Here is a 23,944-nt window from a genome sequence, read left to right as displayed (position 1 = left end):
CTTTCTTTGTGATTTCTTCTTACATAAAATCAAAATGACAAAGTCTCCTATTTTACTGAATACAGATCCTACTCTAAAAAAAAAAAAAAAAATTTAGTAAAGGGTCACTGCACTGAAAGTAATACTCTATAATCCAATAAAATAACCCTTAAATAATCATGCTGGGCAGATGAAAACCTAAAGGTGCCCTTCTGCTCAAGCAGCGCTACTTTGACCTTTTCCTTTGACCACTGAGAACTTCTCTTCTGAACATCTGATCCCACTGACAGCAGCTCATATTTGCTGTTTTTTTCTGTCCTCTTTATAAGACATTTCCATCAATTTTAATCCATGACTGGTAAAACTCCTTGTAGAAAATTGTTCTATACTTATGCTATACACAATTGAAACAGGCAAATATTCTTTAGTATACCTTGTTCAGATCTCTCTTTTGTTTGTTTTTTTATTCAGACTAATTTTGTTACACGCTTAAATCTGGTTTATTAAAAATAGATCATAGACATACTGTAGCATGTATGGCACTGCCACATGCAAATTTACTGAATTGTTCCATATGGGTGGTACAACTTACAGGAACTTTGGTTATGACATTTTACTGAAAAATTATTAGCTGTGCATACTGTACCAGATTTTTATAACACTTTTATAAAAGATCAGGCATATGTTAGGAGAAACCAAGGCGTTGTTTCATAGTGATTATATGGCCAGCTCCAACTTGAAGGTCTGTTTATAAAAGAGAAAAAGAATGGGTGGGGAAGTGGACAAAGAAAAATGATTCACCTACTCCAGATACATTGCCACAGCTGGCTGTTGTTAAAATTATATTTTATTTTACTATGAAAATGAAAAAGTTACCAAGATAGTTTTCTTATATTATGTTCGATCCATTGGTTGCAATTGTAGATAATACACAAAAAGGCCTATTTATTATGCTGTGTAAAATGAAATTCACCAAAAATGGTGTAAAAAGCTGTGTAATAAAAAATGGAGAAGTTCGCCATTCAAACCCCAAATTTTATTTATATAAGTTCCGGCGAAAGAAAAAACACCAAAAAATTACTATGTTTTTACACCATTTTTTACATGGCGAAGCCAGTCGATGTGTGGTGAATTTTGTTTTTGGGCACTTGAATATGCAATACGTTTTTTCAGTTTTTTTACATTTCCATAGAAATTAGGCAAATTTTATCTGCAATTAATATGTTCAGAGCCCTTGGTGTTGTGTGGTCCAAACAAGCTTTATTAATAATATGTTTAGTGAAGCTTAGACCAAAGTCTTGTGCACAAAGCTACAGGCCAGCTTTAGATTACTCAGTCACAGAACAAAACTAAGTACACTTTGAATCAAAACGTAACTTTTACTCCATCGATTAAAAGAATAAAGCCGCTACATTATGACCAGTTAAAAACATTTAAAAATACCCAGTTATACTGTATTAATCTGGGTTGTTGGGTGCAGGTGGGTGCAAATATAATTGCTTCAGTTCAATAACTATGAAAAGTCTACGCTTTGAACTTGCTATGTATATTCATAAAAGTGCATAGGTATCAATTCAGTAGTAATTAATGATAGATTTAATAACGCCAGTATAAGAGTTGTTTTATGCAACTGCAAAATGAGTGTCCATAGTGGGTGTGGTGAAGCACATAAACAAGGAGCAGCAGTGCCCTAACCACCAAATTCACTGCCCTACAGATTTCTAACCCTCCCCCCTGCTGTTGCTTTGTTTCCAGACCTTTCAATTTACATTTGTTGTAGTCCTTTTTATTTTGAAATAACTTTGCTGAAAAGGCTCACTGTAAGCAGATACAACAAGAAACATTAGGGTTGATTCACTAAGGTGCGTTAAAACGAGCGCTATTTCTAGCATGCGTTATCGCGTCTTATTTTTTACGACAACGCTCGATTCACTAAAAGGATGCTGTTTGCGTTATTTAAGTTGTGAAGACTATTTTCGTTCGGTTTTTGACGCAACACGCTTCTATTAACGCAGCACACACACAAATGGTCGCCGCATGTGAAAAAACGCACGCCATATTAGCCATACACGCCATTACTTTTGGAAAACTTTAGTTCTGAAAATGACCATTTTCCTGCAGACTGGAGGCTACATCACTCTAGGGCCAACACATACTTACATAAAGCACACTGCAAAGTCCATATTGTGTTGCCAAAAGCTCATGAACAGTACTTTTCTATAATTACCGCTTGCCCCAAGTAGGTGTTAATTTTCGCACAGACTAATGCGATATTTAGCGCGTCTATGTGTTTGTGAATCACGCATTAGTATTGTTTCTGCGCGAGAATTAACGCAATGCGTTAAAATTAACGACTTGTGATCATGCGTTATTTAACGCATGCGATATATGACTTAACGCATGTGACTTTAGCGAATCGTGCATTTTTTTCCACGTCAATTTTAACACAAAAAAGCATGCGATAAGCGGTATCGCACTTTAGCGAATCAACTCTATTATCTATTAACATCACTGTGCAATCAAGTTTTGTTCTCAGCTCTTACTATTGATAATTATAATTCAAAATTATATCCAAATTGTATTTTAGAAATAGTATTAATTGCTAAAATCCTGATTGCATGACTATGTTTACCCTGGAGTTCTTGATCAAGTCTCCCAAACCAAGATGGACAAAATTCACAATTGATAAATTTAAGAATCTGCTAAACTTCTAATCTGCTAAATTCCATGTATTTACTTGGATCACACTTATAGGACCCTACAGTTGACAAAAAGCACTCAGGGTCCTTTTCTTCTTTCTCTCTTCTCAATAATGACTATGCACTACGAAATAACACTGTTGCCCACAACTATATTAGCAACATTACTGTCTTTTCACAAGTCAAAAGTTGCTATTGACCCAATCAACTAGTGGAACCCAGGAACTACCACATCTAAATTGGAGATAATTCCAGTTTTCCCTTGCATTACCATGTGCACTTGTGGTTAAATTGTCAGAGCTGGCTGGGCAATTGTATTGGCCCTAATTGCAAATTGCTACCAGCATACTAGCATTTCTTTGTGCTCAGTTTTAGTGGCCATTTTATCTCTTTGCTCTTGTGATTGTAAATTAGGTTTATATTCTTCTACTAACTGGATTAAATTGAACAGTGTGTTAAAACTCATTATATGGTGATGTTTATGAGAACTATTGCTTCAATGCATGATCTATTGTAAGTGTACAGAGTGCTCATCAAGCATATCTAAAGGTTGACTACTGACAAATCGGTGTATGAAGAAGGACCAATCAAACATTTCCATGGTTCACATAAAACAAGGTAAAGGGCCATAAAACATGACTTCTCTGATAATCCTGACTGGAAATATTTTTAAAATGTTCCAATTATGGTAGATCATGACCCTTTTGAATTAATTACATAGCTGCAATAGTTTAAACTACTAAACTTTCAAATCTTTTTTTTTACAGTACTTTTATATAATATCATTGCATAAAAATGTGCTGTAAAAGATACAAAAATATATGTGCAGCATATAGTTATATAAGTAAGTATATAGTAAGTTATTACAAGGGATAAACACACTTTTTTCAGAAAACAGCGCTAGAATTGTGTGTGTTTTGTTTTCGCTGTTTTGAGAATTTTCTTACCGTTTCGCAAATTTTATGGCGAAGCGTAATGGGACATATTCGCTGATCACTAATCATGACTGGAAAAAACTCAGAGTAACCATGATAATTTCTGATGTTCACGAAAATTATTTTCTCGTTCATATGAAAATATCGTGGTTGCGTTCCGAAAGTCACAACATTTTTGGACCCAAACGTTCGTAAACGGCCTAAAAACCTTTCAGGCTTTGAAACCTCCAATGTATGATTTTGGAAGCCTTCCATAGGACTCAGTGGCACTCTACAGATCCAACCTGCCCAAAAGTTAGTCACGATACCAAAGCTTGAATGAATTCCGAAATGGTCGTAATCTTTGCGAAAAATAGTACTTTTTCGTGGAAGTTAACGAATACCACGAAAAAGTAGTGGAATTTTCACAATATTATCATGGACATTACGAAATGTTCTATAAATTAGAAAAAATAAAAATATTTTTTCTCAAAAAAAAAATTTGTGGTTTAATGAACCATTGGTTTATCATGACCCATTGATATTTATGTAGTAATAACAGTATCAGTATTGAAGGCTGAACAATTTGCATCATGTTTTAAGGATTCAGATAAGTAATAGTGAGTATTGCTGAGCACTATTGCCCCATTGAACAGCATGGATTTTAACTGCTGAAATATTATATGGCAAAATGACACAGGTTTAAAAGCAAACATAAACCTGCACTTCAAACAGTAACCGCAGTAAAAAAAAATGTATTTAACTTATAACATAAAAACCTATAAATTCCACAGGCCTAGCCTTAAAGTTTTTATGCCTCAATAGTGCTTATTCATGGTATTTTTATGAATGAGTCCATTCATAACACTTTCCCAATTGTCAGGAAGATGTTCTTGAAATTTTGATTGATGGAAAATATTGAACTGCTGGGAATCCTTCAGTTTGATATTTCATAAATGGACCCCTTAGGAACGTTTACTCAAGCATGCATTTATTATATACCTTTATTAGCACCATCTTTATAATTTTTTATGTGAAATATGTACACTTAAATATAAATATTAATTCAGAAATATATGAAAACCCGTGCACTTGCAAAACACTGAATAAGGTTTTGCCACAACTGTATATACAGTAGCAACACAAGTGTACTATGAAGGGGGGCTCTATTATATCTAGGAACCAGGAACAGGCTAAAGGAACAATATTCATTATGGGCCACATTTAATAAAACTTAAAAATTTCCTATTTTTTCCATTAATTTTCATTAATGTCTTAAAAGTCAGCACGAGAAAAGTCACAAAGAACCAGAATTGTCACACAAAAAACCAACATCAAAAATCTGAAACCTCTAAAGTTTTGAGCCACAAAAGGATAATCTTCAAGGAAAGGGAAGGGACCTCTGCCATTTACTTCTACGTTATCTCAGCAAGTTTTAGCTGGCGAATTGTCAGATTTAGATTTTTAGAGCTAGTAAATGGCCACTAAATTTCCAGTGGGGCCACAGTGTTTAAAGTTCTGATCCATGATTAAGTCAATCCCCATAAACTTAAGAGAGGGAAGTCAATGTCCTTTTTGTTTTTATTTATGGGTGATTTATAAAAAATCAGCTTTAAGCATGTGGGATGCTGTGATAAATGAGGTTATATCAGTTCACCATATGTTCCCCAACCTACATACACTCTTAGGAAATGTATGAGTCCACCTTATGTTCCCTGACTGGAATACTCTGAGGGATTGTAATTTGAGTTATTGTTAGTTACAACATGGAAAATATTTTTAATGCACAATGCTTACCTAGATACATTTGCTTCTATAATTACTTCATATTCGCAGCTAATAAATGTAAGGTTTTAGATGACTGGCTAGTTTTCTCATCATAAAGTAAGCAGAAAGGTGATCCTTTGAGGTAAGGGGCAGAATAGCCAGAGCTTGGGGGAAGGAGATCAAAGTAAGCAACAAGGTGTCAAGTCCAGGCAGGCTGACGAGAAGAAGCATTAGCTCAGAAGTACATGAAGATATGGTGGATTACAGAATGGCAAGAAAAAATTGCAGAAGAGATAACTGGACAATAAAAAAAAGTTCCAGATAAAAATGGAGATTGAGAATTAGACGAAGAGGATATAAATTGGGGAAAAAATAAAGAAGCAGAGCATGAAAGAATGAGGATAACAAATAAGGTAGAAAAAGAAGGGGGAGGCAGAAAAGAAAGCAGAAGGAAAGGGCAGTGCAAGTACTGGTAGGTTTTCTGCATTTTATATTCTCTTAAGATACCAGTACACAGCTGTGCATCAATTAGATTTGTTTATTGAAGAAGCCATAGTTATTGACCAGTGTAAGGGGCCCATTTACTTACTCACGAACCGGCCGAATGCGTCCGATTGCATTTTTTTCGTAATGATCGGTATTTGGCGATTTTTTTTGGAAAATTGTCGCGACTTTTTCATTGCCATCCGAATCTTGCGCAAAATCTGCCGATTTTTTCGTATTGTTAAAACTTGTGCGAAAAGTCACGCCTTTTTCGTAGCCATTCCGAAAGTTGCGATTTTTTCGTAGCATTCGGATTCATTCAAGCTTCAGTATGGTGACTTTTCTTGGGCCAGGTTGGAGCTGCAGGGTGCCATTGAGTCCTATGGGAGGCTTCCAAAATCATGCTAAGTCTGAAAGTTTCGGCCGCCGCTTACGAGCGCTCAATACGAAAAAGTTGCGACAAGATACAAGCGAATCGTAATGCTACGAAAAACTCGCGTTTTTTCGCGAAAATCGTATTGGTAACGAAAAAGTCGCGACAATTTCCAAAAAAATCGCAAAAAATACGAAAAAGACGCAAAATGTTCGTTTTCCAATTTCCAATTTTTCCAATTCGGATTCGAATTGTGTCTTAGTAAATCAGCCCCTTAGTGTCACTTACTTAGTACTGAAAAATACCCTGTGGGCCCTGGTCTGGCAGGGTTTTTACCCCATTTATGCAGCACTGAGCATTAACTCTTGACTACCTTTTCCAGGTTCTACTTTTTATTTATTCTCATTGGTATTTCCATTTTTTTTCCAGAATGAAAGTGTGAGGTTATCAGGGAATGCTATAACCGCTATGGGTTTCACACTCTGTTTCTTCAAAAAGAAATGGTTGATACAAGGTGACCTGGGGATGTCAAATCATGAAAGAAAACCTAGCAAAGATAGGAAAGGGTTAATTTAGGATTCAGTGATGGGGTCAGAAAAAAGACAGTCATATTTATTGCCACAGAGAAGCAGGTGGACCAAGGGGGCTGCTACTTTTGAAGAATTGGCTTGGTGTCTCAGAAAGAATGTGCACAGTATAAATGGGAGGCCAAGAGCATTAATGTATTAAGTAGGAAATGTCAGCCCAAAACAACCATATAATTTTGGCTGTAAACAGAGAGGGATAGAATTGTTTGAATAGGTACACAGATTGCTTATGGTTGCTTCGGCCATTGGTTTTGGAGTAGATAGTACAACAGAAAATAAACAGTAACCACAGCCTTCTGGCATATAGATTGCACAACTTAACAAGATCAAGTTTTTTCGATTCAAGTTATTTTTGTAAATAAGGTTGCTTTGAAGAAAATATTACATTTGTTTTACAATAACCCAAAAACTCAAAAATGATAAATCGGTCTTCCTTATATTCTGTCTGTAGAATGCACTGCCTTCATTTTGCTGTATCCTATTTGTTTATATACAAAGATATTAATTGTATGCTATACCAAGTCTTTCTGAAAAACAGCGAAGGCAGGCACACTGTTATTTTATGGGCAAAGGTGGGAGAATATATGCAGAAAGCAATTTATTTTTCTGGTCCTACATCCTGATCTTACAGCCATGAATCTGTAAATCTTTTACTCTTATATACTGCATACTGAGATTGTCACCTGATTCATACAGTACATTACCAAATGCTTCCCAATAACTCCGTCCATTGAAAGCACCCTACAAGCTAACATAATTATGGTAACATACATGTGTTTGATTGGCTTTAATGGTGCATATGACACACACAGCAATGGGAAAATTGGTGTGAATGTTTGAGACAGTTACGCATTCTTCTTCTGCAGATATTAAGGATGGCTATTATACCACATATCTATCAAGTATAAAAGCAAATATGAGGTTGAGAAAGATGTTTGATGCAAATGCAGCCAGGATAAACTTGTGATAAAAATGGGATCAGACAATAAATCCATTTGGAAATTAAGAACACATTTGTACAGTGAACATACACAAGAATGGATAACGTTTTTATGAAAAGATAAAAAGCAATCAACATTCAGTTCATTTCAGAGGCTAAAATAACATTTTAGCAATTATTAGCAACAAGCAAACTTGAATGATGATTTTATAGCACAAACACTGGGAATAAGACATTAGCAGCTAGTCAAAGATTACTTTTTATACATGTTTTATGACAGATATTTATTAATTTCAATGGGATGGAATTAATTAAGATTCATTATTTTCTGCAATATTCAACAAATTCCTTTGTGGGGTTGATGATTTGTTATTCAGCTGAAATCTAAAACTAGGGTTCTTGCTTGATTAGAATAATAATGAACAAAAAACTTGATTCTTCTGAAAATAAGCATGATAAATAAGTATTTTATAATTTGTGTATTCTTCTCTTGAAAAATAGTGGTTTTGTGCCTTTCTAAAATAGAGGCTAAAAGTGCTGGATACAAATGCACATCTGATGGGTGCCAGAGGGTGCTCAAAACCACAACTGCTGAGGTTAATTTAGCATATAAATTGTACAATGCTACAGTATGAAGCTTCAAGCATAAACATGCAGACCATAATGTAAGCACTGTATTGATAATAACAGAGTTACTTTTGATACCACTAGCATATTCTTACTAGCAGTTAGTGTCCCCAGCTGGATTTCAAATTTCATATTGCTCTCAAAAGGTTAGTTTATGAAGTTTAGCTCTTAATTAAGCTTCAGATTGCCTTCTAGCCTGTCTAAATGTGGCCATACATGGTAAGATTTGCTCATTTGGTGAAGTCCCCAAATAAGCAAATCATGTTAATGCAATTGTTTGGCCCTAGGGCTAAATGATCACATTACAATGAAGGGCATAGGAAAAGTCTGAGTGAGGACAGCATCAATGAGCCGATGCGGTCATCAATCCAACAGGAAAATCAAGCCTGTCCAATCGACATCTGGCTGATTTTTGGCCAGATATCTAATGTAAAAACAATCAAATGCAATTATTAGATGTGTTTATTGTCTGCATATCATTCACTGGAGTGATATGCAGTACCACATACAATATATATGTATGCATATATGAATGTATTTCAACAACACAGTGGGGAAAATTTGCACCTTGGCAGTGACCTATAATAACCAATCAGTAATAATATTTTTTTTTCAACCAGCTACAACCGAAACAAAAATGTGATTGGTTACTTCCCAGTTGCAAATTTGTCCAGTGGTAATAAAGAAGCCCTAGTGAGTTATTTTCAGAATAAGTTATTTATTATGAAATCCATGAAGTGAATTTGTTCTGGTAAGGATTGTTGCAGCTTCACACAATTTTGCTGTAGAAATGAATAAATGAATTATATTAAAATGTTGTCACTATAATTGACCCAATATAATATTTTAGTTTACACCTTGAAAAGCCAACATGCAATTTTTGCAATACTTACAGTAGCTTGTGATATGCATGCGTATAATGTGTTTATACTGTCATACCTGAACATTATGCAGTATAGAAAATAAGGCAACAATATTAGTTATTAGCAAAGAACATATAGATCTATTTTTATATAGAACAAACGCAGTGTCTATTATGTGTGATTATTTTCTTTGTGATTTGCTTCAAGTCATCAATCATTCACCCATGAAGAACAGAACTGTGTTTTCACAGGCAATAACATTTCAGTGTTTTTCACATGCCCTCAGAAAGTCTTTTAATTTTAACATACGGCATTTTGCCTCTGACTTATCATTAAGCAGAAAAGATCCTGACGGCGATGCAAGGAAATACAAAATGTCTGGGACAGAATGATATATGAATCATATAGACAAAATATTAAATCTGTAAAAAGGCAATAATTAACTTTTCACATTTCAACATACATTTGTCTTCAGACAATCACAATTGGAAAAATACATATATGACAGTGTAGTTTTGGTATGGGCTAATTATAAAGCTCACAGTCCTTAAATAGAACACACATGCTTGTTAAAGACTTTGTAAATATAGGCCTTCTTAGAGAGAGACAAGCCTTTATTACATAGTTACATAGTTACATAGGATTGAAAAAAGACCAGAGTCCATCAAGTTCAACCCATCCAAGTAAACCCAGCACACATAACCCACACCCACCAATCCATACACCCACATACACAAACCACACATACAACCACCAACACTAAGGGGCTGATTTATTAGACACGATTTTGAATCCGAATTGGAAAAATTCCGATTGGAAACGAACATTTTGCGACTTTTTTGTATTTTTTGCGATTCTTTCGGTGTCTTTACGATTTTTGCGTAAAAACACGAGTTTTTCGGCGTATTTACGATTTTTGCGTAAAAACGCGAGTTTTTCGGCGTCTTTACGAAAGTTGTGCAAAGTTGCAATTTTTTCGTAGCGTTAACACTTGCGCGCAAAGTCGCGCCTTTTTCGTAGCATTAAAACTTAAAAGGCGCGACGTTTCGCGCAAGTTTTAACGCTACGAAAAAATCGCGACTTTGTGCAACTTTCGTAATGGCTACGAAAAACTCGCGTTTTTACGCAAAAATCGTAAAGACGCCGAAAAAAATCGCGTTTTTACGCAAAAATCGTAAAGACGCCGAAAAAAATCGCAAAATTACCGATCATTACAAAAAAAATGCAATCGGACGCATTCGGCCCGTTCGTGGGTTAGTAAATGTGCCCCTAACTGTAGATATTAGTATCACAATAGCCATGGATATTCTGATTGTTCAAGAACTCTTCCAGGCCCCTCTTAAAGGCATTAACAGAATCTGCCATTACCACATCACTAGGAAGGGCATTCCACAACCTCACTGCCCTCCCCGTGAAAAACCACCTACGCTGCTTCAAATGGAAGCTCCGTTCCTCTAATCTAAAGGGGTAACCTCTGGTGCGTTGATTGTTTTTATGGGAAAAAAGAACATCCCCCATCTGCCTATAATCCCCTCTAATGTACTTGTACAGAGTAATCATGTCCCCTCGCAAGCGCCTCTTTTCCAGAGAAAACAACCCCAACCTCGACAGTCTAACCTCATAGCTTAAATCTTCCATCCCCTTTACCAGTTTAGTTGCACGTCTCTGCACTCTCTCCAGCTCTCCAGCTAAGTTTCTGTTTTACTTGGATAATAACATGTAGTAGATTAGTTGCATTTTTACTTGGGGGCAATACAAAGGCTAAGGGGTAGATTTATCAATCTTTACCCATCTGTGTTCAGGCAAATGACTGAATTCACTCAGTCAGAATTTAAATATGCCCCTAGATGTCAGACTTATTCTTTCTCCGAGACACTATTCTTGGTCAGATTGCATAACAGTGAGGAGGGCCAGGTGTAGCCATTAGCAATAAGGAATATTTAGCATTTTTTTGTATTATTTAAGTGTTGATCATTCCAAATAACATGACAGTTTCAGTTTTATAAAGCCGAGGTCGAAAACTGCTTAGGAAGCAGAAATAAAATGTTACTTTACCTAAGAATAGATTGCTGAGCATTTAAAAGTGGAAAATCACAAAATCCTCCTGGGAAGGTCTTCACTATTTCAACGCGAACTTATCGATTTTCTCTTTTGTTTTATTTTCATCCCTTTTCCTTGTTCCTTTTTCACAGCAACCAAATGAACCAGGTCAGCGTTAACAGATCTACAGTGTGATATAGCAATTCCAAGCTCTGCATGCTTGTGTGAAGTCTAATTCAGAAAAAAAATAAAGTGACTCCTGCATTATTATGGTCAATTTCACAAATTCTGATGCCTGATCAAGGGTACACTTGAACAGTCCTTTTGACATCATTTTTATGTATAACAAGGTTCTATAGCAGGAGTGCAAATTTCTGTTGAAACTAAATATATATTTTTAGATGTAATCATAAAGACTTTCATAAATAATATTTTTACATTTGTAGTTTTTATAAACTGCAGTACAATTCTTGGAACTATAGTAAGATAGTAGAGGGTCCCTTGCCAAATGCTGAACCAGAAGGGGTTTTAATGCCTAACAATCTGGAAAATGTTGCTTTATCCCAAGGATGGAGGTATATAGGTCAATCTGAAGGCAATTCAGGGAGATCATGGAAGATTAGTTTTGCTGCTCTAGTTTTTTCTGGAACCTATAGTTGGACCAAATGTTAAACCAGAAACAAGAAAGTCTATACTAAAAATATTCTAGAATTCTAGAAGCCACTGATGCAGACATTGCTGATAAGAATTTCCAGCATCCGTACTCAAACCGCATGGAGTCAGTTAGGTTCTTGAGATCATGGCCATTGATACAGGACCCCCTCCTGTAAAATTATTTCCCAAATGAGGAAATGTATTTTGTTTCCTTTGAAAGTTTTAAAGTTTTTTTTCCCCAGTATAAATGAAATATAATAGTATAATTCCAGTAAATTCTTTCCTTAGAACATTTAGATCTTTTTTATTTATATTTATTGTAGATTTATTTTATCATATTCAATATTTTTTTCAGTCCCTTGCTCTTTAAAGAGCTGTATACTTGTGTGGTACTAGAGAAATGTATAACTTAGTATATATTTATAATGAATGTATCTAGTGAGCTAAAATGAGTACATACAAATCCCAAATGCAAAAATTTCTATGAACTCTTCACAATGTCACTTTAAGCAAAGCCACTTTAAATCCTCACTGCACTATTTCAAATTCATTGCATGTTTTTATTGTAAATACTTTTACCTTTATTGCACACTTTTATTATATTTAATATTTGTATTTTTTTTTTGTCTATGTAAAGACAAAAGAACACGGGTCAAAAAATGTCATTACGGTAATGATGCTTCATTGTTATTTGTATATGACAATAAAACTTGAAACTTGAACACCTCAGATTTTGCTTCTGATTGTTAGTGTTTCTGGAGATATGTTTTGTAATGTATGAATGCAAATAAAAAGTAAATGTAAAAAGATACATATAATTTGAAATGTGTTGGAACGTCTACTCTTGCCTATAGCAGGATCACACTGGTCACATTCAAGCCTGAATGACAGATCTGGCCCTCTATATGCTCAATTAATCCATGGGAGAGTGTGCAGTAATAATTGTGCTTACCAGCCATACATCAGTCATCTTGCTTTTGTATAATATAAAAAGATTACTATGCAAATATTAGCTTTCCCATATTACACTGTAGCTAATTTAACATCAGAAGCCTGGATGTAATGATAGTTGTTTGGTGCTAGAAAAACCTTGTTTAATGTCTCTAACTTAAGTTGCAAGAGCAAGGAATATGGAGCCAAATATTCAAAGATCAGGTGGAGGATCCGCTGGAGGACTGTCTTTCATGAGGCCACAGGCCCTGTGGATGGACTACAATTCCCATTTCACACTTTACCTTTGAATAATATGGGTTTTCTGAGATTTGCAGAAATATTTGTGTAAACTATGTAGAATGACAATGTTTTCAGCCCTTTTAATAATGTGGGCCTCTTTTGGAAGTGATGCCAAGAATCAGTAACAGGGATGTGTCAGTGTGACTACTTTCATGAAGTAATACAAAGAGAACTGTTCAGCAAGGAAAAAGAGTAATGATTGTTTGGTAACATTTGGAAAAAGACAAATTATCAGATCCATTGCTTCTATAGTGATTGAGTATTATTATTACAAAGCAGAAGAGACTGATAACACAGTAATCACTAAACAAACACTGAGACTGGTGATGTGAATTGAAATGTATTAGAAACATTTTGAACAAAGAACATGATATATGCATATTAAACACTTGCTTTATTGTGAATTTATTCAGTGCAGTAATTTGTGGTGCAGGCATTATTAAGGAATAAATATACAAGTAGAAGTCTAATTACTGATTGCATTTGGCCATGATATATAAAAAAAAAAAACAATTGAGAATAGTTGTGTAATTAAATGGAGACGGAAAAAATATTTCTGATAAATATGGACAATGGACTAACATTATTCTTAAATACTTTTAGTTATTTTAATAGCATTGGCCTAAAGCAATAAACACTTACATACCTTTACTAAGCCGAACAACATGGCACAGGAAATTGTCATTATAACACATCATTTTTACTTTACTTCTGAATATATGTATGTATTTATATTATTATACAGTACAGTTGCATTAAATATTCACCAGTGCTAGATGTCAAAGAGACAAGAGACTGGTGGTCCCAACCCCATAGAGCTTACAATCTAAGTGAGTGGGTAACTTACAGACACAAATAGTAGAATTTTAAGTGCTGCAGGTTCCAGTGGTTGGCACATCATGCACTATAAGAGCCTGATCTGAAGTCAGGAAATTGCAATAGTTAGTTAGTTGGGAGTGCAACCAGGCACTCCCTCTGAGGAGCAGAGGAGGCAGCCAGAAACATATGGAGACATAAGAGAAGAGATGTAGTGAGGAACAGAGGAATGAAGGGCTTTGAAGATTATGAGAAGGAGTTTGTAAGGTATTCTTTGTTTAATGGGAAGTCATGATAAGGACTTCAGCATGGGAGGAGCCTGAAATCTCTTGGATGAGAGGAAGAGCATTCTAGCAACAGTGGATAATGTGTGTAAGTGTTTAGCAGACTGTACCGGGGAGAGATGGGGGCTAGTAAGGCCAGTTAGTATCAGGTTGCTGTAGTCTAGTTGGGATAGGATGAGAGCTAGCTATTCCAGGTGAGAGAAAGGGATGGATTTTGGCATTATTGCTTAGGAAAAAGTAGCACATTTTGACAGTGGTGTTAATATTGTCAGAAACGACAATGGAGGGGGAATAGGACCAGGCTTAGGTGTAAGATGATTAATTCAGTTTTTGTTAGGTTTAGTTTGAGGTTATGTTGGTTCATCTATATACTAAAGCTGTCTCATTGTTATATAATAATTTACTTCTTTAGTATGAGCAACTGATAGCAGCAGTAGTGCCCCCCACCCTAATCACTGCTCAGACTTTATCATCAGAGATTCCCTAGGGCTCTTTTGTTCAGGTGGCTGCAAGTGCTATTTATATATTGTGAGGAGTGAGCAATTGCTGATTTTGCAAGCCTGTAACAAGCACTTTGCAGAAGGGCAGCTGGTGCTAGGAAGTATAGTATGATGCTATGCAGTGCACCCACGGGCATGGGGTCCAATAATTTCAACTTGCCAAGAGCTGGTGCTTACCATAGGCTATACTGACTAAATCGACACCTGCTGACAAATATTCATTTCTTGCCATAGGCCAGTTTTACTGATTAGCCCATTACAATACTGTAATTGTCATTATATTTATCCAGTATGATCTGGGATCTCACAACGGCAAACTTGCTAAAACCTTTGTCCTGCCCAGTGCCTCAGGAATGCCTCAATCCGACATAATGTCCCTGGAAAAAAATAAAAGGGTATTCAGTGTTATTATCATGAGCAATCCAAAAATGCTGTAGAGCCTTATATATTATTTTTTAATTCAATGGGATTCAAGTTTTTTTGACTGCCCAATACACAGACTGGCTGGAAACACAAAAAGTTAATTGCATAACTGGATTTTAGCTATGCAAAGCAATGAAAGACTGCGGCCTACTGTTCCATTACATTTACACTTCTGAAAAACTGCTCATTGGATTTGTTATATTTTTTTTTAAATAATACAGCTAGCTATGGGTGTACAGTGAACATAAACTGCTATAAATTCTGTTATATTTTCTTTTCAATCGTGCGTTTTGTAATGGATGATATAACTGAACTGATTACAAGAGTTAATCTGAGCACAACAGGAAACTGTTTCTAAATGCACTGATTTGTAATAAACTCACTGAAAATAGAGCCTATAAAATGCACAGCATTCGCTTAGTAGAAATGCTTTATAGAGGTTCTTGGTGATAACCATTTTCAAGGGTGTGCATCTTATTTTAAATGAGAAAGATTTGTAGCATGTTTCTCTAATTCTCAAAATTCCAAGTGAACCTGATAGTAAAAAATGATATCCTTTGGCTGAGTCTATTTTCAGAACATGATATATCTTGCAGGGTTACTTGCCCTTCATTCTCCTTGTATGCTGTAGGATCACCTCACATGTACCACACTGATAAGTGACTGTCCTGAAAAATGAATCTCCCTGCACCACATGCACACTTACAGCTACAGATTAAATATTAATAAATATGGCAAATGAAAAATGTTTTTCCCAGGTTTATTCTTTAAATGCTAAAATAGCTTGCCTTTTCTCAAGAACGGAATGAGCTGGAAGGACATTCATCATTTTGAATCTCAATTTGCAAAGACATACATTTCTTTTAAATAAACAAGGATCATTTCAATTTAAATTGCAATTAGAAATATCATGTTGTTATAGCAGATAATGTAAAAAAAAAGAAATCCCTACCGACCTTATGTGCCACAGCTAGCACATACATGTAGACTAAACAAAAAACACTTTAGAAGATATCAAAATGTGCTTTCTTTATTTGTTTGTATGTTTTTAATATTTCCCAAATGTCTTCTAAAATTTGTATTTCAATGGCTTCTATTTGCACATACCTGTGAAAGAGAGATTATCCTCTTTTGAGACGAAATAAACAGATTAAAAGGATTATTGTGGATTGTACTGAATTCCAGCATGTTCACAAGAGCACTGCATTCTTCAGAGAAACAAGTAACATTTTCGCAGGGAAATACATATACAGGTATCTGACCCCTTATCCGGAAACCCGTTATCCAGAAAGTTCCGAATTACGGAAAGCCTGTCTCCCATAGACTCCATTATAAGCAAATAATTCAGAATTTTAAAACTGATTTCCTTTTTCTATGTAGAAATAAAACTGTACCTTGTAATGGATCCCAATTAAGATATAAATAATCCTTATTGAATGCAAAACAATCCTATTGGGTTTAATTAATGTTTTATTGATTTTTTAGTAGACTTAAGGTATTGAGATCCAAATAGCGGAAAGACCCCTTATCCGAAATACCCTTGGTCCCGAGCATTCTGGATAATGGGTCCTATACCTGTATATCAAATACAAATATAGCAAAAGGAAAAAGGAGTGATTTGCCACTTTCAGACTTTTTTTCTGGTAGTCTCCCATAGTTCCACTCCCAACTGGGATAACAAGTTTATTTACCGGGTGCAGTAGGGCATTACCTGGCTTCCTTTTTCAGGAGGATAACATCTCTGCAAGTGTTCTGCTCTTGCAACGTGAACGGGAACAGTCCAAAACATGAAATTTAAAAATACCTTCATGCCACATGTCATAGGCCAGTGTTATTTAGCTATCCCCTTGGTGCTCTAAAAAGCATTTTTCACTGGATACCAATGCTGGAATGTGAAATATGTTGCCTGTAGAAGATACTTGCTCCAGTAGTTGCTGCAGTTAATATTTTCAGAGCTAAGATTGCATCAGTTTTGGTGCTCAGCATTCAAATTACACTTGTGTGTAATTCTTTTGCTGCACCTTTTCACGCTACCTGCTGTGGGAACCCTGGAATTACTACCACATTCCCCAGGAATCTACAGTGTCAATAGATAAACTTGTATTTATTGTGTTTTCAGCTGTAAGCTTATGGTAAATTAGGTACTTGTAAGACCAAAAGATACACCAAACTGTATCCAGTATAAGATTATTTCTCTCAGACATGGAGGCCACTATGTTGTGCAACTGTAACTCAGAAAGAGGGTGCCAGTGGTTCTTAACTAAGACAGGAACTTATTTATTGAACTGATCCACATAGGAGTAGTAACAAATAGTAATGCAGGTTTTAGACAAGATACAGGTCAGGCACATACTCATAGTACTTGGTCACACTGACTCTATCCCCGCAGGGCAAGAATCGGTTACTCCCAGCTCTGGGGTAATGCTCCTCCCAAGTGGAACCCAGGCAATTTACTATCTAGCCCTGTCTGTAGAGTCTGTACACTGGGATGACCCTACTTCTGGGCAAAGTACAGCCATCATAATAATCCCTCTATGATCCTCGTCAGAGCCGCTCAACTAACTTATCCTAACTAGCTGTTTCTGTCACACCTAGCGCAACCTATAACAGAACTATGCCTGACTTATCTGGGCCTACTACTAAGCCCAGGTTCCACTCTGTTCCACCTGCCTGCTCCAGGTTGAGATCTAACAAAATGGACCCTGAACATGTGGCTGCTAAGCTATTATATTATAACACACTTCAAACTGTAGAACTGCAAGATTCATGCTAGAACCCAGACAAAGGGACTTACTTCCCTGCTAAATAAAGGACCTACTATAGGCATTTAAATAACTATGCGACTACCAGTGAAAAAGGGGCATTATTTACCAGTCCCCTACACAGCACAACAATGCAAAGAGTGTGTTTGGACATAAGGGCCTGCAATAAATGGTGTCAATACTCATAGTATTTGCATCCATTTAAGCAAAACGGTGCTTGCGACTGAATTTGTAAGTGATTCCTATTATGTAGGAGTGAGTTACTTTTCAAAGTACGATTGGAAAAAATTCATACTAACCATGATAATTTCTGATGTGCGTAAATTGAAAATTTGTGTCGTGGTCGTATGAAAATATTGTGGTTGTGATCCGAAAGTTACAAAATTTTCGTATCCAAACGATAGTAAACGGAAAGAAAACTTTCTGACTTTGAAACGTCAATGCATGATTTTGGAAGCCTTCCATAGGACTTAATGGCACTCTGCAGCTCCAACCTGGCCTAAAGATAGTCACGATACCAAAGCTTGAATGAATTCCAAAATTTTCGTTGTCGTTACGCAAAGTACGAAAAGTATAACTTTTTTATGGAATAACAAATGTATCATGAAAAAGTCATACTTTTTAAACGATATTATCATTAACAATACGAAAAGCTATAAGCTTTAAAAAAAATACAAATTTTTCGCAATTACCATGCTTTGATAAATGTGCCCCAAAGTCTGTTGTTTTACAAATTTATGCTATTTCTTGAACTAAACAGGGCAAAAAGGGAACTAAAGCTACTCCATGTTAGTGAGCTAGTCATATAATAACCTAAGGTGAAAGCAAGACATGTCGCAACTTACAATGTTGACTCTATTTTGTCTTTATCCTACCAATGGAGAGAGTTATATTTACCTAGTTTATTGCTGAAAATGATATTCAATAAAAATATATGCATGAATTTAGTGTGCTAGTTTCCATATACATTACAGATATACTGTAACATGGTTGAATCCACTTCTCTGTTAGAGCTTGAAATCTAATTTGCTAGGAGGTATAACACGCATTGACATCCATTAAGTTTCAACATCCTTTTGCTTATATGCTTTTCCTGCAGCAAATGCAATCAAATGTGCTTGTTTTGCAGGGGCCAAATGAGTTAGCAGTAGGTTTCAGTATGTATGCATCTGCAGTGTTACCATATTTACATGTGAGACACTAATAAGACATGCATTATTTCATTACTTATTGGTCTGAACAAAAGGAAATAATGTGTGAGGGACTAGAATTTGAGATGCTGACAATTTAATATACTACAGAGATCAGTGGCTTTAACAAGAGTAAAGCTGGCCATACACGTGGCGATCTGACGATGTTTCGTGCGACCAACGGTCGCACGAAACATCGTCAGATCCGCCACACACAGTCAGGGCTGAAACAGCAGATAAGGAGGTAGAAACAATAGGATTTCTACCTCCCTCTGCCGATTCAGCCCTGACGGCAGATTTTGGTCAGGCGCCTTCTATGGCGCCCGATCAAAATTTTCTAACCTGGCCGATCGGCGAGTCGTCCGATATCAGCAGCTTCCTGCGATATCGGTCGACTCGCCGACATGCCATACACGCACCGAATATCATACGAAACGAGGTTTCGTACGATAGTATCGGTGCGTGTATGGCCAGCTTAAGAATGGGGAATCCAGTTTGGTAATGTCTGTAGAATACCAATATGTATGGTATCTGTTATCTGTGTACCCATTATAAACAATGCTTTAAAAGCAGTAACAACATTTACAACATTATGTTGGTTAAATAAATATCTCTTCACTATTTCTTCATTTGCTGATCCCCTAGAAAAATAAAAATACTGTGAAAATACTTATTATTAGTGTTTACTAGCCCTGCATAAATCCATGAAGATGGCTAAAAACATGTATAGGAATTTAAATATTTAAATATGCCTTTGCAGGTTACAAATGATAAAAACAGCCTTTATTCTTTAAAAAAACAGAGTTGAATATTTCACATGACAAATCGTAAACAGAATATTTACAGATACTTTTTTTTCTCAGAAAAAACTCACAAGTGAGAATCATATTGCTGCATTTATTTTCAGTGAGACTGAAAATTTTTATGTTTTAGTAAAAATATATTGTTTAAGACAATTGCCAATGTCTTCTATTGAAAATCAGCAGCTTTTACGTGATTTTTCATAAAACTGCCCCTAATGGTTACTTTTAGTCACCTTTAATATATACCAGTATGGGATCTGTTATGCAGAATACAATGGATCTTGGGTTTTCGGAATACGGAGCCCTTCGAAAATTTGCATCTCCATACCTTAAGGGGCTGATTCATCAAAGTACCAGTTTGAATCCTGAAATGGTAAAATTCGTATTCAATAATTTCTGACGATCGGAAATATCACGAAAATGCTTCCGAAAAAATCGTATTAGTCACAATAATATCGTATTGCTGATCCGAAAGTCACAAAATTTTCGTATCTGAACAATCATAAACGGCGGGAAAACCTTTCTTACTTCTGTGCATCCTTCTGTGCATGTTTTTGGAAGCCTCCCATAGGACTCAATGGCACTCTGCAGCTCCAACCTGGCCCAAGGAAAGTCACCATACTGAAGCTTGAATGAATCCGAAACTTTCATACTTGGTGCGACAAATACGATGTTCTTAAAGGTCACTGGTCTCTTGCAGCAGTCCTAGTTCATGCACTTGCACTATATAATAAAGATTAGACTAAAGAGCATTCATATGACCACAGGACAACAGATTAATGGCACTTAGTCATTTATCCAATTGATTATCCAGCGCAACATTCATTTATATATATGCAAAGCAGAGCTTTGGTATAAAACTGAGCTGGTAACAATTCATTGGTGCAGGCCTATGCCTTGCAGTACAGACCATAAATCAAACACAGATTTACATAGTAACATAGTAAGTTGGGTTGAAAAAAGACATACATCCATCAAGTTCAACCATAATGCCTATATATAACCTGCCTAACTACTAGTTGATCCAGAGGAAGGCAAAAAAAACCCATCTGAAGCCTCTCTAATTTGCCGCAGAGGTGAAAAAATTCCTTCCTGACTCCAAGATGGCAATCGGACCAGTCCCTGGATCAACTAGTACTAAGAGCTATCTCCCATAACCCTGTATTCCCTCACTTGCTAAGAATCCATCCAGCCCCTTCTTAAAGCTATATAATGTATCAGCCAGCACGACTGATTCGGGGAGGGAATTCCAGAACTTCACAGCTCTCACTGTAAAAAATCCTTTCCGAATATTTAAATGGAACCTCCCTTCTTCTAAACAAAGTGGGTGCCCTCGTGTCCGTTGGAAGGACCTACTGGTAAATAAAACATTAGAGAGGTTATTATATGATCCCTTTATATATTTATACATAGTTATCATGTCACCTCTTAAGCGCCTCTTCTCCAGTGTAAACAGACCCAACTTGGCCAGTCTTTCTTCATAACTGAGACTTTCCATACCCTTTACCAGCTTAGTTGCCCTTCTCTGGACCCTCTCTAACTCAATAATGTCCCGTTTGAGCACTGGAAACCAAAACTGAACAGCATATTCTAGATGGGGCCTTACCAGCGCTCTGTAAAGGGGAAGAATAACCCCCTCCTCCCGTGAATCTATACCCCTTTTAATACAGCTCAAAACCTTGTTTGCCCTTGCAGCTGCTGCCTGGCATTGCTTGCTACAGCCAAGTTTATTATCTACAAGGACTCCAAGGTCCTTCTCCATTAGGGATTTGCCTAGTGCAGTCCCATTAAGGGTATACGGGGCTTGCATATTTTTACATCCCAGGTGCATGACCTTACATTTATCCACATTAAATCTCATCTGCCACTTAGCTGCCCAGATTGCCAGTTGGTCAAGATCCTGCTGCAGGGATGTCACATCCTGGATAGAATTGACTGGTCTGCAGAGTTTTGTGTCATCTGCAAACACTGATACATTACTCATAATACCCTCCCCTAAGTCATTTATGAACAAATTAAACAAAAGTGGACCCAGTACAGAACCCTGAGGGACCCCACTGAGAACCTTACTCCAAGTAGAGAATGTACCATTAACAACCACCCTCTGTACCCGATCCTGTAGCCAGTTTTCTATCCATGTGCAAATGACTTCACTAAGACCAATAGACCTTAGCTTAGAAAGCAGTCGTTTGTGGGGAACGGTATCAAAAGCTTTGGCAAAATCCAAATAGATTATATCTACTGCATCCCCACTGTCCAGCTTCTTACTTACCTCATCATAAAAAGCAATTAAATTGGTCTGACATGACCTGTCCTTCATAAAGCCATGCTGATTACTGCTCATAATGGCATTCTCCACTACATAATTTTGAATGTGATCCCTTAACAAGCCTTCAAATAACTTGCTGAGATCTTACTCCCTTTTTAAATATGGGAATGACATTCGCCTTCTTCCAATCCCTAGGTACCATACCTGATGAAAGAGAGTCTGAGAATATCAGAAACAAGGGCCACTGCAATTCTACCCCTAGCTCTCTCAGTACCCGAGGGTGTATTCCATCTGGCCCATTTGGGGCATTGGAAATACTAAGTTAGTATTGGAAATACTAAGTTCCTTTCATATTCCTGTTTTAGATTAAAAATTATTAAAAAGTATAAAGTCATGAAAAAAGACAGACCATGTGTATATTGCTACCTTCTTGTTATTCTATGACTTGAACTCTAAACATTGCTGTTTTGCTTGCACAGCAGTAGGAAATTAATCTAAACTCAATTAATGCAAAGCATCACTTCAGTTTTTATATTGGGAAAGAAGTGCAAAATTTATTTTCACCAAAACGTATTTAAAGAAAGTCTATTTTTTCATTATTTTCCAGGGACCTAGCCTTGCAAAGGCCTCTAACAAGAGCAAGTTTGAAATCAGCTGCTGAGGAATAAAATATGCAGTAAGTGGACTGAATCCGGTAAAGCATTTTTTTCATATATCGAATGGAATTAGATAGAGGCATGCAATAAGATTTGGTTGCATGGTATTTATTAAAATCATACTCCCTTGTAGTAGAGTATCATGGATTTCTGTTGCTGATTTATTATTTACCATATATTTGTAATTTAGACATGGCTTATACTGTAAAAATCAGTGTCAGTATTGATGATGAATAGATAATAAAGGATAATATATAACCACAAGTGCAAGTGCATGGAGTTGACCATATGCCTTTTAACTGGATTTGGCATGAACATAGTGTTCATCGAAATGATGTCTGTGCATGATAAATTAGGAGCAAATATACTTCACCTATAGATGTAGCCCACTGTGCTATGTGTGTGTGAGCACAACTATACAGAACTACAAGGATCATGTTTGGACAGAGTACATGATTAATTCGTCAATTTATTCAACTGCAATTGCGGCTATAAAGTACAGAATACAGTAAAATGGTAAATTGGTAAATTAATACTAAGATGTAGCTGGGACAATAGCCTTTTTGTAAGTAGTACATTTTTAAATAATTTAAGATTACTTTAAAACCTAGATTCCATAAGTAGCAGACATTGTCTCCAAAACTATCCAAACCTGGCCATATACATACCAATAAAATTAGTCTTGTGCGATTTTAGGATCATGAGCTCAGAATTATCGTCCCGATAATTTTCGTACCATCGCTATTGGTTGTTTTGTCTATCTGCCAGGTTAGAAAATTTTGGTCGGATAACAATAAAATCTGCGTATGTATTGTGTATTGGAAAATATATTTGGGGAACCTACAAGTTCTGCCAACTATTTCATGTTCAGAACATCTTCCGATTTGTATTTTATCCTGCATTTTCAGTCTGAATGTTAGTTTTAGATCATTGCATTTAAATGTGCGATCGATATCCGAATGTTTGTCAGAAGAAGACTAAAATCTGAATGTGTATGGCCACCTTTAGAAGTAGTACATCGTGAAGTAACCAGATGGTTGTGGAATGTACTGTATGTCTGGATGGCCTGTGTAACTCTGTGT

The 23,944-nt window shown here is 36.2% G+C and overlaps 1 long non-coding RNA gene across 1 annotated transcript in view; it reads left to right on the top strand.

Annotated features, from left to right (window-relative positions):
- LOC116406524 overlaps positions 1-22,894 on the top strand; it is a 228,313-nt gene extending 205,419 nt beyond the window's left edge. Inside the window, exon 3 of the long non-coding RNA XR_004219472.1 lies at positions 22,814-22,894. This is a non-coding gene — a long non-coding RNA (uncharacterized LOC116406524). The remainder of the gene's footprint in view (positions 1-22,813) is intronic.
- Positions 22,895-23,944: the final 1,050 nt, after the last annotated feature.

Source organism: Xenopus tropicalis, chromosome 1 (genome assembly GCF_000004195.4).
Source record: "Xenopus tropicalis strain Nigerian chromosome 1, UCB_Xtro_10.0, whole genome shotgun sequence".
Classification (NCBI taxonomy): Eukaryota; Metazoa; Chordata; class Amphibia; order Anura; family Pipidae; genus Xenopus; species Xenopus tropicalis.
The sequence above is the reverse complement of the archived record's forward strand: the minus strand, read 5'-3'. Positions and strand labels throughout refer to the sequence as shown.